At 42.5% G+C, this 19,081-nt stretch overlaps 1 non-coding gene across 1 annotated transcript; it reads right to left on the bottom strand.

Annotated features, from left to right (window-relative positions):
* Window positions 1-15,363: 15,363 nt before the first annotated feature.
* LOC122641201 lies at window positions 15,364-15,470 on the bottom strand. Its single transcript, XR_006329849.1, has one exon. It is a non-coding gene; the product is annotated as a small nucleolar RNA R71 (small nucleolar RNA).
* Between the last annotated feature and the right edge of the window lie 3,611 nt (window positions 15,471-19,081).

Genomic DNA, 19,081 nt, shown 5'->3' with positions numbered 1-19,081 from the left:
TAAACTCAAACAAATTTTTGGCGCAATTGTCTGGGAGATTATTGTCCACTTTATTTTTCTGATTTTTAAGTAGTTCGAAGTGCTTTAATTTACTCTCTTTCTCTTCCTCTTTTCGAAAAAAAACAAAAAAAGTTTTTGAAAACCTCTTCTTGTTTCTCTTCTGTTTCAAATAGTGTGCGCCCAATCTAAACTAAAAAAGTTTTTGAAACCCTCCATCTTTTGGTGTCCCTCATAGGATTAAGTTACCTATGACGCTACATCTTGACTTGGTTGGGTGGATTGGCATGTGACTTATCTATGGAGGTGACCACTCTTGATAACAGGAAAGCGACATAGTGAGTGATTTTGGAGACAAAAACGCTTAATAGTCCTCCACCCTACATTAGAATCCACTTAGAGTCGCATGTAGGTGGCTATAGAAGACTATACGGGTTCCCTTGCTGTCAACCTATATGGCATCCTTACAGCTTTGGAACCATTGTTTCAATTCTTGAGGGATAAATGCACTATCTACCTTGGACACCCTCTTGTTTTTGGTGATTTTTTCTAAGTCTTTTATTTTTCTTTAAATTTTCTAAAGGAGACCTCAAATCTATTTAGGTGGCTTCAGTGTGGACTCATGATTCAAGTAACCGTCTTATTAGAATACCACCTTCTCCACTACCTTTGACCCTACCTGTCAAACCCTGCCCCTAACAAGTTGGAATTTTTGTTCAAGGACAGGAACCCCTGACCATGCAACCAGGATCACTATGGAGCATCACTCCAGTGACATGGATCAATGAAGAAACCCTATACATGTCCTCTTTTATACCTGTGAGAAGATGGACTGTGGACCCTTGCTCTTGCACAGCTCACAGCTTGATATATGGTTTGGATCCCAGGTAACCTCTCTCCTCCCTATAATGGTGGGACCCACTTCTAAAAATTCATGTAAAAACCCCTAATGGGCATGTGGGGACAATACCCTGACTTAGGGTCAAACCCCTGTGCTGTTCCCCTTTGAATTCAGTTCCTGGAATTCTCTGGGCGATGGCACTGGGCGATGCAGCAAGGCCCATAGACATCGCCCAGTGGTTATTTTTGCACATTTTTAATTATTATAAATTGGGAGACCACCCAACATGACCATGGACACCCTCCACTGATAGAGGGGAGTCTGAGGGACCACCTCATACCCCTAGTTTAGTGTGGACCCCACCAAAGAACCCAAAACTAGTCAGAATAAGTTCAAAAATTGATTTTTAAAAGAGGGACTTTTGGCCAAACAGACCTTAGTTGGCCTTAGTCTATAAATAAGACCAGATAGGGCTCATTAGAGCTTTCCTATCTATTGGAGAATCCAAAAGAGAGAAAGGAGGAAAGAAGAGAGAAAAAGAACAAGAAGGAGAAGGAAGAAGGAAGGAGAAGGAGGGGGTATTGCTTGTAGCCTTGCATCCAAGGTCTGGAGTCGAGTTCTCAGCCCTATTCAGGTATAGAAACTCCCCCATACCTACTGTTCTCTGTTTCCTCCCCATTCATGCTGTGCTTTGCAACCCTGGGCAGCCCAGACAAGCTAGGGTTTGCCCAGTCTGGCTCCAGATCTGCCATGCATGCATAGAGCATGGGAGATCTGTGATTTGTATCACTTTTCATTAGGCACTTATGCTGCTGCCATGGCCGAAACCTGGCTGTGCCCACCTGCACTGCTAGATGGCCTATTGGCCAGTGTTTTTGGAACCCTAGGAACTGGCTAAGGCTGTACAAACCTAACCCTAGATGGGTACAGCCTCAAGCCCCCTTATTTCAGGTGATTTCAGCTCTGTATAAGGCTGCAACTGAATTCCAAGCCTAACCAAAATCCTGAACACTATTCATCTGGGTTACTTGGGCAGCCACAGTCAGCTTGACTGGAACCCTGATGGAGAAACCAATTGGACCATGATGTAGACCATTATTGGGGCTACCTAAATCCCTAAACATGCAGAGGATCAGGTGTGAGCCCAACCATGCAAGCCCAGCCTTGGAAACTCAGCTTGTATCGATTCTACAGGCACTGGGCGATGTAGACATCGCCCAGAGCCAACGCCCAGTGAAGAGAATTTGGCTGGAATGATGGACAAACCTGGGGGATTTCACCCACATACCCCCTGGACACTGTGGGAAGGATGGAAATTACCAAAAAGCCCTTCTTCACATCTGTCCTTATTTGGAAATGATTCGGAACCCTAGTGGACCCCGCTGGTGATTGAATCATTACTGTGCTTAGTCCTACAGCACAAACAAGCTATGGATAGCACTATGACCATGTTCTAACCTAGTGCCAGGTACTGGTATTACAAATGACCAATTTACCCCTATGCCCTGACACTGGCCCATGCACTGGAACATGACCTAAGGCCCGGTGTAAGGCTCAATGATTCCAAGATTGAACCAATTGAATCCCGGGTCAACCCAGTAAGATTAGGGTAACCCTAGGATTTCTAATGATAGATTGATAACTTAACATGGCAACTTTTGATTTACATCTAGGACTTGATCCTGTGCTCGGGGACAACAACCAGACATCTGCTGGAACTGAATTTGTGACTGAGTACCTAGAGCCAAGTACTGGTGAGTGAATGATACTATCGTATGTGCAAATGTAATCATGATCTGATGCCAGCTATTAATAATTGAATCATGGTTGTTGTATTATTTATTTATAATTCAAATTACTCAAATCACTTCATAGTATCTGTTATTGATCAACACTGTGAATTCTATATGATGATTGTGATTGTTAGATTAGATGCCATACTCGGCTTGGAAATGGGGCCTATGGTAGCCCATATTATGGGATACGGTTGACATCACTTGACTCATATGATGCCATATAGACATGGGGCTAGAGTTTCACCACCCGTGCCACGAACCCTTGCCAACAGGGGTTAAGGTGTTGGATACCTGTGGGGCAATTATCAGGGAGAGAGGAAAGAATAAAAGAACATCGAAATGGTGCATATGGGCTTTAAGCCAGAAAATAAAATGAAGGAAGAATGGTTGTCTTCTCAGGTTAATCACAGAGGGCTGGTCGGGCTGACCTTGGTGAATGAATGCGGGGGCTGACCAATCTTCTCGGATAACTCGATAGGTGTATTGCGGGAAGGGGTTAGAAGCCCGCACCAGGGATACATGTATTGGAGATTGTAGTGGCACAGACCCGACTTAGTTGTAATAATAGGTGGCTAACAATAAAAATCTGGACTTGCATATCTTGTAGAATCATATAACTTGTGGATTTTGATTGCATATACATGCATGATTGATGTTATTTGCTCATGAGCTCAGTGGGGCTCACACTCTGTTATACAGTGCTCTTCTTAGATGATCCTGCAGGTGGATGCCGCTGTGGCATGGTGGGCTATCTCGAGGAGGAGAGTTTTAGTTGTTATGATGATGTTGGTGTGGACCCCGACGGAGGTCATACCAATTCTGTGTACGTTCTCGGTGGTCATTGCGGATGAAGACCATTGAAGCGTGCATGTGATGTTTTGACTGGGGACTCCTTTTGGGTTTTCTGGAGTTATCCCCATTCTGACTTGGTTATTGTAGTTTTCTTTTCTTTTCCTTTTTGAGGCTGAAAATGCTCGCCTTGTATATATTTCTGTATGTAGTACTATTCTTATCAGCTTTTGTTTCCTTGTTGTGGGTTGTGTGTGCCAGGGAGATGTATCAAACAAGACTTTATATGTATATATTATCATCATTTCCCTTATCGCTATGCTTGCATTTACTTTTGAATTGTAGATGTTCTGCATTACTTTGATCTTACTTATGGTTAAGATGTGGATATAGTTTCATGAATGAAAGCACTGCTTCTAGATCCGTGGGATTTGGCGGATTGCCGTTATGCAATTCGGGTCACCTACCCAATCCTCCTAGGGGTTGGTTTGGGGTGTGATAGAGCTTGGTATCAGAGCGTGAGGCTCTTCTTATATTCATGACTTGCAAACTATGGTTAATAAGATATAAGCAATAAAACAGGTAACACTTAAAAGCAACAGGGGAGGTAGATGTAAATAAACAAAGACACAAGATTTGTATTAATTTAACAATATTTACTTAAGTTTGATTACATAAACTGCAATTCAACAAGTACATAAATGGACAAAAGAAGAGGAAACAAAAAAAAAAAAAAAAAACCCTAAACTAAGTACATCAAATAAAAAAATAAAAAAAACACAAATACATAAGCGGATAAAAAGAAAGGATTATGACCATGTAGCCAAAGTGTCTGGATGATGATGAGAGCTACTCTGTAGGAGGTAAATCATCTGTAGGAGGCTGAGGCGGGGGTGAATCAACTCGGAAGTACCGGTCCCAGAAATCCAATCTCTGCTCGACAGCACCCACTCTACTGTCCAAGGAAGTGAAGCCCTGATCCACCCTGGATCCCAGGTCTGACATCTGTGTACCGAGGCTCTGAAGTTGTGCCTTCATCAGAGACCACTCTGAAGGATCGAGAATCTGTGAGCTAGTGGCGTCGGTCGACTTGTAAGCAGGTAAATCTATAAACAAAGTGTCAAAGCCCTCGAGATCATCTGAACCTAACCCAACTCCTCTGTCTACATGCCCTAAGTGTCTACTCCAATGTCTCCCAGCTCCTCTCCAATCTGACCCTCATCATGTGCATCACCACCCTGGAGCTCACCCTCTGGCACTCCCATCTGTTCCTCGGCCTCTACTGGATCTTCGCCAGACACTTTCATCTTCAAGATAGAAGTCTTGTCTATAGGCTTGGATCGGACCCTGTCAATGTACTCCCCCTCCAATGGAACCCCAAAGTATCGAAAGACCAATGTAAGGAACTTCCCATAAGGAAGGTTTCCATCAGTTGGATTTCGGGCGTCAAAGTAGTGAAAACTGTCCTCCTGGTCTCGATGGAGAACATCTCGGATATGTCCATGTGGGGTTTGTAATAAACCCTATCACCTGTATCAGGAAAAACCCAAGATCTCTGCCAATAGGGTAGTAGTCAATCTGATATCCACTCCCTTTACCCTACTCTGAAGTGTGAAATCTTGTGCCCCAGATGGCATCAAGTTACAATAAAAATATCGAACCAGGTTGGGATAACAAGGCTCGGTAGGGGACAACATCGATGCCCAGCCTAGGGCATTGAACTTGGCAACGAGGCCATATTGGTGGAAGTCCTCTACTCGTACCACCCGGCCATTTACTATCTTTATAGAAGCAAAATTTCTCCATTCCTTGGTGTACTCATACTTGGAGAAAAGATGATGATCGAAATCTGGCTCCTCGGAAGATGAATCCTCCCTAGGAGATGATGGTGGAATCGAAGAATAAGAAGACTCCTCGGATTCAACCCATAGCCTCTTTTGAGCTACCAATTTTTGAGTAGTGCGGCGGCTTGTAGACATTTTCTACAAGAAGTAAAAAAATATATATATAACAAAAGTGGTTAGGTTAGGACAAGGAAAAGAGAAAACCTAATCTAGGAGCTGATTTAATAAAGTAAGTAATCAAAGAGGTAAATGTGAAGAAGAAACTTACCAAGACACGTGTAAGCTCATGCAAATTACGGGGGTTTGAGAAGAATTCATGCGAAATAGGCCCTACTACCCTCCAAGACTATTCTCTAAGTGTTTAGAAGAGGTTAGAAGAGAATGGAATCAAAGTGGGCCATTCTTGGATTTAAAAACCCTACGCCTGATTCTCTGGGCGATGTGGCAATGCCCAGAGACATCGCCCAGTGATGGTCAGTTTGCAGAATTTTGGTATTTACACATGAGAACCCTAGTTTTGGGCATAATAACCCCATGGGACATAAAAACGAGGACAAAAAATATTATTATTATTACTAAATAATAATAATATTATATTAATAAAATATAATAAGAAATAATTCATGACGTAAGAACTTAGATCTCATGAATTCAAGAGAGTGAAAAATTTACAAATGCAACGCATTGGGGATTAGGGAAAAATCTATATGATTAGGTTAAACTAAATAATTAGTGTACTTCATATTTGTGAGTATAATTGTATGTATAATTACAGCTTATAGTATGTATTATTAATATGCTTTATGCTTGCCTATTGTAATGTACGAACTGACTGGACTGTTGCTGTGCAAACCGGACATAGTTACATAGGTATGCTGTAATGCATATGTAGTACGTGTGGGAAGCGTAGATCTCATCCAAACCTAGGCCTAGGATAGCTGAGAATAGGACCTAATAGGGCTCCTAGTCAATCGAAACACTTAGACGCTAAGGTACCTCGAGCCAACCCAAGAGTTGTTTCGTTGATCTTTGATTATTTAAGTTTTAGTAGTCGTGTACTTAATTCTTTTAATTAAGTAAGCCCTCATGCCTAGAACCATTAATTGTGGCAGATATTACCTTACCTGAGGCTAGAGACCCCAGCATCATGATCTATCTTAGATATTTATGAGGGAGACTGAGACAGATACAATTAGTGTTACCCTGGGCCGAGAATTGACTGGATTTTTACTTGGCTATCGCAGCCATTAGTGGACCCGAGGACCGAGAGCATTTTTTGAGTCTAGCTGGAGAGGTAATAGCTGACATAGAATTTCTACTGGCACTAGAGTTCGAGACTGGGAAGAAGCTGGAGATGTTTGCCTGCTAGATTAGATAATTAATTAAAAGTCTTTATTTAAAAGTCTGAAATTTATCATTAGTGCCATGCATAGCATATTGACACATAAAATGCATAAGAAAGAGAAACACAAGGTATTCAATCGAACACAACACCTAACAAACCAAGATAATGAATCTAACAATCCACCTTACTGGTATGACTCATGATACTCATTGGAATTGTGGACTGGATTTGTACCTGCTTAGTTAGGAAACAACTATTTATCCATATAGATGAAATTGGAATATTGAACAAGCTCCTCTTTTCAGAGAAGCAACAATGGGCAACACTATAATTTCTCGTGGAGGTCGTAAGGGTAAACAACCTAGAATTGTACCGGAGGTTGAGCTGCCCAATGGAACTGAGGCTCAAAACTCTGAGGCATCGGCTACTTCATCAGGAGCACTAGCAGCTGCACAAGCTACTGCAGCAACACCTCAGCCAAGTGTAGCAGCCGGCGACATGACTGTGTTCATGACCACTATGATGCGGACCATGCAACAACAACAAGAGTTGCTTGGCCAGATGTCTATGCAGTTTGCTACTCTGATGCATGAACGCGCTGCACCACCACCAACTAATCGGCGCGTACTGTTTCCACCACCTGTGCCTCAGCACTTAGCGGAAAATTCCACCGCCAAGGTTATGGAGAGATTCAAGAAACTCCAACCGCCTGCATTTTCCAAAATAACCTCTGAGGCAATGCAGCCAGAAAGATGGATTAGTGCTCTGGAAAAAGCATTTGAAGTACTTGAGTGCACGAATGCACAAAAGATTATTTGTGCGGGTTATTAGTTGCAGAATGAAGCAAAAGCTTGGTGGAAAGACACAAGGCCTAATTTGGAGGCTACTCACCCGAATCCCATGTGGGAACAATTTAAGGAAGTTTTCTTCAAGGACTACTTTCCCGAGAATTTCAGGGATAGAAAAGAAGCTGAGTTCAACGCACTAGTGCAAGGAAATAAATCGGTGCTAGACTATCAACAGTGATTTGAAGATCTATTCCATTTTTCCCCAGAGCACTTGAAAGGGGAAGTTAGTAAGGCCAAGAAATTTGAGAAAGGACTCAAAACTGAGATTGGATCAGTTTTGTCAATTATGGATATTCGGGATTATGCTCAAATGGTTGATAAGGAGAAGACAATGGAGGATAGATTTAAGGAAAAAGAGAAAGAAAAGACTGTGACATTGCCTAGTTTGAACAAAAGGTCAAATAATTTCCAAACCTATGGCTGGCCAAATAAGGTTTATCGAGGAACAAATTCAAGCCCTACTCCAATTCCGTATCGTAGGCCAAGTGTAGGTCCGAATTCTTTTCACCCTACATTTACTCGATCCGCTCAACCTACTACAAGTCAAGCGACAACAGCAATTTTGCCAGCTCAACCAGCAATAAGTCAAGCAAGCAAAGCCTCAACACCTAGAGTTCTGCCCTTTAAGTGCAATCTATGCAACAAGGAAGGACATATGGCCAGAGATTACAAATCATGTGGGTATGGCAAAAATCTACAGAACCAGCCCTATGCTAGGCCTTTTCAGTCACGGGACAATAGGATGCAAGGAAAGGTGTACGCTTTGACGAATGAAGAAGCTGAGGCGAATCTCGACATATTGACAGGTATGTTGCTGAACACTACTTGACTATAGGGAATAACTGGCTTGCTTCATATAACCTAAATTACCTAAGCACCCTAGGTACCCTGAATGTTTCAACCATACTTGCACAAGTATTATTTGACTCGGGCGCAACCCACTCTTTCGTCTCCTCAACCTTTGCGAGTAAGATGAAAGAACAATCAAGAGATATTGGGCATGAGTTAGTAGTCAGCACGCCGACAGGGAGTGTCGTGAGTTTGAAGGAGGTCTATGACCCCTGTCAGATTGAAATCTGTGGAAAGAAACTATCCGCACGGTTAATAAAGATGGATATAAATGATTTTGACGTAATACTAGGCATGGACTGGATATCCGCCTATGGTGCAAACGTGTTATGTGCGGAGAAAAAGATAAAATTTAAACTGGAAGATGGGTCGGACTTCACCTATCAAAGTGAATCAAGGAGGAAATCCAGAAGGATAACATTATTATCCGCATTCTAGGCGTGGAAGTTATTAGAAGAAGGATGCCAAGGCTTTTTGGCCACTGTGATAGACATGGAGGAGAAGATAAAACCCTTGGAGGAACTCCACATCGTCAGAGAATTTCCTAATATATTTCCATAAGATCTGACTCAGTTGCCGCCAGACCGTGATATAGAGTTCATGATTGATTTGATTCCTGGTGCAGCACCGGTATCCAAGGCACCATACCGGATGGCGGCAATAGAGCTGAAAGAGTTACAGGTTCAACTCTAAGATCTGTTGAAGAAGGGATTTATACAACCTAGTGTATCACCCTGGGGAGCACCTGTGCTGTTCGTAAAGAAGAAAGATGGAAGCATGCGGCTGTGTATCGACTACCGTGAGTTGAATAAACTGACAATCAAGAATCGATATCAGTTGCCGCGTATTGACGACCTATTTGATCAGCTACAAGGAGCAAGAGTTTTCTCTAAGATTGATCTTAGGTCAGGATACCACCAACTGAAGTTCAAAAGTGGTGACATTCATAAAATGACATTTCGAACTCGATACGGACATTATGAATTTTTAGTGTTGTTGCTCGGATTAACCAACGCCCTGGCAGCATTCATGGATATGATGAATAGAGTATTCCATGATGTACTGGATAAATTCGTCATAGCATTTATTGATGACATCTTGGTGTACTCTAAGAATGAAGAAGAGCACGCGCGACACCTTACATTCGTGTTGCAGCGGTTGCGGGAACACCAGCTCTTTGTGAAGTTTAGTAAATGTAAATTTTGGCTTCACCAAATTGGATTCCTGGGGCATATCGTCACCAAAGATGGCATCAAAGTAGACCCCGACAAGGTAAAAGCGGTTCTCGAGTGGGAGACTCTGAAAAATGCCACTGAAATCCAAAGTTTTTTAGGATTGGCTGGTTATTATCGCCGATTGATTAAGAATTTCTTGCATATCTCGACGCCCATGACAAAGCTCACGAGGAAGGGTGCTAAGTTTGAATGGAATGAGACATGGCGAGGAGAGTTTTCAAGAATTGAAGAACCGATTAGTAACAGCTCCAGTTTTGACCAGTCCAGACGAAATCGGAGGAATGGTGGTATATACGGACGCATCTAGAACAGGCTTAGGTGGCGTCCTGATGCAGAGAGGTAAAGTAGTTGCATACACCTCCAAGCAGCTGAAGGAACACAAGAAGAATTACCCCACTCATGATTTAGAGTTGGCGACGGTAGTATTCGCGTTGAAAATTTGGCGACATTACCTATACGGTGAAAAGAGTGGAATCTTCAGTGATCACAAAAGCTTGAAGTATTTCTTAACCCAAAAGGAGCTGAACATGAGACAGAGGCGGTAGCTGGAATTGGTAATGGATTATGACTGTGAAATCCAGTACCACCCTAGTAAAGCCAATGTTGTGGTGGATGTATTAAGCAGAAAATCTCAGACTACGTCCCTCGCATCTTTGGTCTTAAGTGAGCAACTAATAGAGGAAGCTCGGAAATTTGATTTGGAGCTTATGATCGAGGAAGCGGCTATGCAATTAGCAACAATAGACCTATAGCCGCCGATACGAGAGGAAATAATGGCGAAGCAACCATTGGACCCCGAGCTGGCCAAAATTATATTGGAAATTCAATAAGGTGTCCATAAGGACCCAGATTTTTCCTTGGCCCAAGATGGTGCATTGAAGTTTCGAGATAGATTATGCATGCCTGATGACTTTGACGTCCAAGACCGAATTCTTAAAGAGGCGCACAGCTCACCCTATACAGTCCACCCTGGAAGCACAAAGATGTCCAAAGATTTGAAGAAGTATTCCTAGTGGATGGGAATGAAGCAGACCATAGCAATCTACGTGTCCAAGTGCCTTACCTATCAACAAATAAAGGCGAGAAGACACCGACCGTATGGACTCTTAGAACCACTTCCCATCCCTGAGTGGAAATGGGAAAGAATCACTATGGATTTTGTGACAAATCTGCCCAACACCAAGAAGGGCATGAATGTAATTTGGGTGATCATAGATGGACTGACAAAGGCAGCTCACTTCATACCGATTAAGATAAGTTATCCAATGGAGAAGCTTGCCCAGATATACATTGAGAACATAGTTCGTTTACATGGCGTGCCTGTCAGTATTGTGTCTGACAGAGATCATCGATTTACTTCAAGGTTTTGGAGAAGTTTACAAAAGGCATTTGGATCTCAATTGAATCTTAGTACAGCTTTCCATCCGCAGACGGACGACCAATCAAAAAGAACTATTCAAACCTTAGAAGATATGCTCTGAGCCTGTGTTTTGGAAATGAATGACAATTGAGATGCCAACATACCTTTGGTGGAATTTGCATACAATAATAGCTACCACTCTACCATTAGCATGGCACCGTTCAAAGCACTCTATGGCAAGAAGTGCCGAAGTCCACTCTATTGGGATGAATTTGGTGAGCGGAAATATCTAGGACCCGAAATGATTCAAGCGATATGCGACAAGGTGGATGTCATAAGAGAGAAGATCAAGGCAGCCCAGTCGAGACAGAAGAGTTATGTGGACAATCGAAGGAAGGATATTAAATTTGAGATTGAAGATAAAATATTCCTTCGAGTATCTCCAACCAAAGGACTGCTGCGCTTCAACAAGAAAGGCAAGTTGAGCCCAAGATTCATTGGTCCATATGAAATTCTAAATAAAGTGGGGCCCGTAGCATACCGACTAGCTCTACCACCATCTTTGTCAAGCATCTGATGTTTTTCATGTGTTAATGGTACGAAAGTACTTAAACAATCCGACGCATACATTATCAGCTGAACCTGAATAGTTGGACATGGATATGACTTATAAAAAGCACCCCATGGAGTTATTGGACAGAAAGGAGCGTAACCTCTGAAATCGCACCGTCGCTTTTATGAAAGTTCGATGGGGAAACAACCCAGTGGAAGAAGCTTAATGGGAACGTGAGGAAGAAATGAAGGAGAAATATCCTCAACTCTTTGGATTACTAGGTAAGCAAATTTCGAGGACAAAATTTTTGTAAGGTGAGGCAAAATGTCAAACCCTACCCCTGATAAGTTGGAATTTTGGTTCAAGGGCAGGAACCCCTAATCAGGCAACTAGGGTCACTATGGAGCATCACTCCAGTGACATAGATCAGTAAAGAAACCCTGTGCATGTCCTCTTTTATACCTGTGAGAAGATGGACTGTGGACCCCAGCTCTTGCACAGCTCACAGCTTGATATATGGTTTGAATCCCAGGTAATCTCTCTCCTCCCTATAATGGTGGGACCCACCTCTAAAAAATCATGTAAAAACCCCTAATGGGCATGTGGGGACAATACCCTGACTTAGGGTCAAACCCCTATGCTGTTCCCCTTTGAATTTCGTTGCTGGAATTCTTTGGGTGATGGCACTGGGCGATGCAGCAAGGCCCATAGACATCGCCCAGTGGCTATTTTTGCACATTTTTAATTATTATAAATTGGGGGACCACCCAACATGACCATGGACACCCTCCATGGATAGAGGGGAGTCTGAGGGACAACCTCATACCATTGGTTCAGTGTGGACCCCACCAGAGAACCCAGAACTAGTCAGAATCAGTTCAAAAATTGTTTTTTAAAGAGGGACTTTTGGCCAAACAGACCTTAGTTGGCCTTAGTCTATAAATAGGACCAGATAGGGCTCATTAGAGCTTTCCTATCAGTTAGAGAATCCAAAAGAGAGAAAGGAGGAAAGAAGAGAGAAAACGAACAAGAAGGAGAAGGAAGAAGGAAGGAGAAGGAGGGGGAATTGCTTGTAGCCTTGCATCTAAGGTCTGGAGTTGAGTTCTTAGCCCTATTCAGGTATCAAAACTCCCCCATACCTACTGTTCTCTGTTTCCTCCCCATTCATGCTGTGATTTGCAACCTTGGGCAGCCCAGACAAGCTAGAGTTTGCCCAGTCTGGCTCCAGATCTGCCATGCATGCATAGAGCATGGGAGATCTGTGATTTTTATCACTTTTCATTAGGCACTTATGCTGCTGCCATCGCCAAAACCTGGCTGTGCCCACCTGCATTGCTAGATGGCCTATTGGCCAGTGTTTTTGGAACCCTAGGAGCTGGCTAAGGCTATATAGCCCTAACCCTAGATGGGTACAGCCTCAAGCTCCCTTATTTCAGGTGATTTCAGCTCTGTACAAAGCTGGAACTGAATTCCAAGCCTAACCAAAACCCTAAATACTATTCATCTGGGTTACTTGGGCAGCCACAGTCAGCCTGACTGGAACCCTAATGGAGAAACCAATTGGACCATGATGTAGACCATCATTGGGGCTACCTAAATCCCTAAACATGCAGAGGATCAGGTGTGAGCCTAACCATGCAAGCCCAGCCTTGGAAACTTAGCCTGTATCGATTCTATAGGCACTGGGTGATGCACTGGACGTTGCAAACATCACCTAGAGCCAACACCCAGTGAAGGGAATTTGGCTGGAATGATGGACAGACCTAGGGGATTTCACCCACATAACCCCTGGACACTATGGGAAGGCTGGAAATTACCAAAAAGCGCTTCCTCACATCTGTCCTTATTTGGAAATGATTCGAAACCCTAGTGGGCCCCGCTGGTGATTGAATCATTGCTGTGCTTGGTCCTAGAGCACAGACAAGCTGTGGACAGCACTATAACCATGTTTTGACCTAGTGGCAGGTACTGGTATTACAAATGACCAATTTTCCCCTATGCCCTGACACTGGCCCATGCACCGGAACATGACCTAAGGCCCAGTGTAAGGCTCAGTGATTCCAATATTGAACCAATTGAATCCCGGGTCAACCCAGTAAGATTAGGGTAACCCTAGGATTTCTAATGATAGATTGATAACTTAACATGGCAACTTTTGATTTACATCTAGGACTTGATCCTGTGCTCGGGGACAACAACCAGACATCTGCTGGAACTGAATTTTTGACTGAGTACCTAGAGCCAAGTACTGGTGAGTGAATGATACTATCGTATGTGCAAATGTAATCATGATCTGATTCCGGCAATTAATAATTGAATCATGGTTGTTGTGTTATTTATTTATAATTCAATTTACTCAAATCACTTCATAGTATCTGTTGTTGATCAACATTGTGAATTCTATATGATGACTGTGATTGTTAGACTAGATGCTGTACTCGGCTTGGAAATGGGGCCTGTGGTAGCCCGTATTATGGGATACGATTGACACCGCTTGACTCATACGATGCCATATAGATATGGGGCTAGAGTTTCACCACCCGTGCCACGAACCCTTGCCAACAGAGGAGAGAGGAAAAAATAAAAGAACACCGGAATGGTGCATATGGGCTTTATGCCAAAAAAGAAAATGAGGGAAGAACGGTTATCTCCTCAGGTTAATCACAGAGGGCTGGTCGGGCTGACCAGTCTTCTCCGACAACTCGATGGGTGTATCGCGGGAAGGGGTTAGAAGCCCGAACCAGGGATACATGTATTGGGGATTGTAGTGGCACAGACCTGACTTAGTTGTAATGATAGGTGGCTAACAATAAAAATTTGGACTTGCATATCATGTAGAATCATATAACTTGTGAATTTTGATTGCATATGCATGCATGATTGATGTTATTTGCTCACGAGCTTAGTGGGGCTCACACTCTGTTATACAATGCTCTTCTTAGATGATCCTGCAGGTGGATGCCGCTGTGGCATGGCGGGCTATCTCGAAGAGGAGTGTTTTAGTTGTTATGATGATGTAGGTGTGGACTCGGACGGAGGTCATACCGATTCTGCGTACGTTCTCAATGGTCATTGCGGATGAAGACCATTGAAGCGTGCATGTGATGTTTTGACTGGGGACTCCTTTTGGGTTTTCTAGAGTTATCCCCGTTCTGACTTGGTTATTGTAGTTTTCTTTTCTTTTCCTTTTTGGGGCTGAGAATGCTCGCCCTATATATATTTTTGTATGTAGTACTGTTCTTATCAGCTTTTGTTTCCTTGTTGTGGGTTGTGTGTGCCCGGGTGATGTATCAAACAAGACTTTATATGTATATATTATCATCATTTCCTGTATCGCTATGCTTCCATTAACTTTTGAATTGTAGACATTCCGCTTTACTCTGATTTTACTTATGGTTAAGATGTAGATATAGCTTCATGAATGTAAGCACTGCTTCTAGATCCGTGGGATTTGGTGGATTGCCGTTATGCAATTCGGGCCACCTACCCAATCCTCCTAGACGGTGGTTTGGGGTGTGACACCACCTTTGACCATGGGTGACCAACAACCCAAGACTCAAGGATAGGTTCTACCCTACTTGGGCTGCACAGCCTTCTTGCATCAACTTACCACCTATTACAGGAAACAATTATGAACTCAAGACCAACTTCATTAGCATGCTACCCCACTTCCATGGGATGGCCAATGAATTTGCATATCTCTTCCTTAGGAAATTTGAGGAGGTCTGTGTTCTAATTGAGGTCCAGAATTTGACTGGTGATGCAGTTAGGCTTAGGTTTATACCCTTTACCTTGAAAGACCAGGCTAAGAAGTAGCTCTATAGACTGCCTACTAATTCCATTTCCACATGGGATCAGTTTACGATTGTATTCTTGAGAACATTTTTCCCTCTTTACAAGACCAATAAACTCAAGAGTGACATACTCCAATTTAGGCAGAAACCACATGAGTCCTTTTCTAAATTCAAGGAAAGATTCAAGGACCTCCTCTTAGAATGCCCTCACCATGGTTTTGACTTGTGACAGCTATGCCAAATTATTTATGAGGGTATTGACTTTCAGACCAAGCAACTTGTAGAATCCATGTGTCCTGCAGGCTTTACTTTTTTTTTTTGAGGAAAATGATGCATGGACATTCTTAATCAACTTGGCTGAAAAGACTAGGGAGTGGGAATCTTCCCAAGAGGCTGAACGGACCACTAAGGGGTATCTTATTGAGGGTACGACAAAGAAAGAGGCCAAACTTGACAGCCTCATAAAAGGTTGGAGTCCATAGTTCTTAAAGAGTGTATACTAGTTAACCAGGTCAACCATGTGTCAATATGCAGTTGGTGCCAAACCCCTGAACATCTTTTGGAGGAATATTCCAACACCTTTGTAGGCAATTCCAACACTAAGAATGTAAGTGCTCTCTACTAAAATAACTCATATAGCAATACTTACAATCCAGGATGGAGAAATTACCCCAATTTCTCCTGGAATCAAGGGAACCAAGTAGGCCCATCAAACTTTAACCATCAAGGCCAGCTTGGTGTCCAAAGGCTCAACTTTGCATCATAAAACCAAGGGATGTCTTCTAACCCCTTTTCCCCTCATCCTCATCTAAGACCTTCTATGAATTATGCTAGGCATCCTCTCCTTGCACCTTATCAACAACCCCCAGGGTTTACTAATACAGGAGAAGCACCAAGAATAGGTGAGATTGAGAAAAGAATGGCCCTTATGGAGAAGGAACTCACCCAGCTTGTCACAATCTTGCATGAGAGGGAAACAGGGAAGTTACCTAGCCAACCTGAGTCAAATCCTAGGCATCAGGTTCATATTCAGCAAGGTACCCAAGCTCCTCCACTCAACCCGGTACAAGACCAATAGCTTCAAGGGCCCTCCAGCCAGGTTAATGCTGTATATGCTTTAAGGAGTGGCCGTGAGTATCAACAGGCTAGTACACCTCAGTCTTTACCATCTCATACTCCTGTTGACTCTCCCCCTTCTGAAGAGGCCGTTGTAGTGCTTACTATTCTAGATTCTTTTGATGAACCTGAAGAAATTTCAGATGATTTGATTGAGGAAACCAAAGATGATTTTGTTGAGGAAGTTAAAAAGACCAACCCTGAAAGAATTTATACCCCACCTGTCCCTTTCCTAAATAGGTTGGTTAGCAAGAAGTCTCCTTCTGTGGAGAAGATATTGGATGTGTTCAAACAGGTTCAGGTAAATATCCCCTTGTTGGATGCCATTACCCAGATCCCCGCTTATGCTAAAGTTCTCAAAGACTTATACACCCAAAAGCGGACCACCAATGTGCCCAAAAAGGTATTCTTGACTACTAACATTAGTTCTCTTATCTCACAGCCAGTAGCAGCCAAGCATAAGGATCCTGGAAGCCCCACCATCTCTTGCACTATAGGCAATACCACTATTGATCATGCCTTATTGGACCTTGGTGCAAGTATGAACCTCTTACCCTTTCATGTCTACCAACAACTAGGATTGGGAGAGCTGAAACCCACCAAAATCACTCTTCAGTTTGTAGATCGATCGGTTAAAGTTTCTAAGTGAATGATTGAGGATGTCCTGTTGAAGGTTGGGGAATTTATCTTTCTTGTGGATTTTATTATCTTAGATACCCAAACTACTGCCAATTTCAAGGACCAAATCCCCATTATTTTGGGTAGGCCATTTCTAGCTACCAGTAATGCTTTAATCAATTGTAGGAATATTCTCATGAAGTTATCTTTTTGCAAAACTTCTGTTGACTTTAATGTATTTAGGTTGGGCAAGCAGCCTAATATAGATGAAGAGGTACATATGCTTCAAGGATTTTCTAATGATATTGATACTTTCTTTGAGATTGATTTTGATTCGGGATTTCAGGAATGTATGCAGGAATTGGAAGGTGTTGATGATACCACCTTATTTGAGGTCTGGAGCATCCAACCACCATTGGAGCCCCTTAGAACCCTACCCACCTCCATTCCCAAACCCTCTATTATTGAGCCCCCCACATTAGAGTTGAAGGCATTGCCCTCCAACCTCAAGTATGTCTTTCTAGGGCAAGATCACACTCTCCAGGTTATAACTACTTTTGATTTGACTTCTATTCAGGAACAAGAGTTGATCAAGCTTCTAAAGGACCATAAGAAAGCCCTAGGTTGGACCATGTCTGACATCAAAGGTATTAGCCCCTCCATTGTTCAACATCGTCGTATTCATCTGATGGAGAGTTCCAATCCTTCTAGGGAACCCCAAAGAAGGGCTAATCCTGTGATGAAAGAGGCAATCAATAAAGAGATCCTAAAGTGCTTGGATTATGACATAATTTATCCTATTTCTGATAGCCAATGGGTGAGTCCTGTGTAGGTTGTGCCTAAGAAAGGAGGAGTCACTGTAGTTGAGAATGCCACTAATGAATTGATTCCAACCCGTATCCAAACGGGGTGGAGAGTGTGCATTGATTATAGAAAATTGAATGCGACAACATGGAAGGACCACTTCCCCTTGCCTTTTATTGATCAAATGTTAGAGAGACTAGCAGGCCATGAATATTAGTGTTTTCTTGATGGTTATGCAGGCTACAACCAAATCCCTATTGCTTTAGAGGACCAACACAAGGTAAATGGCCAAAGATTGAAGCCATACATTGAGATGCCCACTCCACTAGTAGAATAGGTTATGGATCTCCATGAACCTCTTTACCTTGAAGAATGACCTCCTAGTATGTTTGCCCTCCCTTGTCCTTACTCTTTCTTTTCTACATGCATTGAGGACATTGCATAAATTAAGTGTGGAGGGGTGTGTGCTTAATTGGAGAATTTTATGAATTTTGATTGTAGCGGTAGTTTTGGTTTTATGCATACGTCTCTTTGATTGCGAAGCGAGAGAAAGGGGAATTAGGTACCCTAGTGTGCGAAAAAAAAATCCCTTTTCAAGGATGGTAATTGGTTTGTATCCAATGATGGGGATTGAGTTTGAAAATATGAGTGCTACTTCATTTAATGGTTAGATTCCTCTATGTGTTTTATGGACCATTTGATCTTTTAGCTAGTAGTTGAGACCAATTTGTTTGTGGCATGGCATGAAAGTGAATGAAAGAAAAAAAAAGAAAAAAGAAACAGAAAAAAAAAGTGGAATTCCTTGGGACTAGACAGGGCACTGTGCCTCATGAAGCAGGGTGACTTGATCAAAATTACTTGGAAGGAAACTCAAAAAAAACTCTTGTATCAATGTCTCAAAGTCTTATTAGATATATGCAAAAAGCAAAGCTACCAAGTACTTGGGTGTCTGGTGTATGCTCCACCATGTCATTCAGGGAACAGTAGTGGAGTTGAAATAGAGTTTACTGTTGAGAAAGAAAAGCTTTTGCCTTAATACCTAAAAAGAAAGTATGGTCAAAAATACTCAAAGCCTAAGTCTTTGGTTCCATCGATGCTATGAGTGGTTTACTTGAAGGTGAGTAGTGTTCAGAAGATATGAGGAGATCCCTTAATCTTGATATATGCTAGTTGCTTAAATTGATGTGGGGTGATAAAATTCAAGTTTGGGGGAATCTTTGGCTCCTTGATCTTTAGTTGAGTATTTCTTTGAGATTGTGTGTACTATCTTACTTATGCCATGAGAAAAGTTT

Source organism: Telopea speciosissima, chromosome 9 (assembly GCF_018873765.1).
Source record: "Telopea speciosissima isolate NSW1024214 ecotype Mountain lineage chromosome 9, Tspe_v1, whole genome shotgun sequence".
NCBI classification, from domain to species: Eukaryota; Viridiplantae; Streptophyta; class Magnoliopsida; order Proteales; family Proteaceae; genus Telopea; species Telopea speciosissima.
The sequence above is the reverse complement of the archived record's forward strand: the minus strand, read 5'-3'. Positions and strand labels throughout refer to the sequence as shown.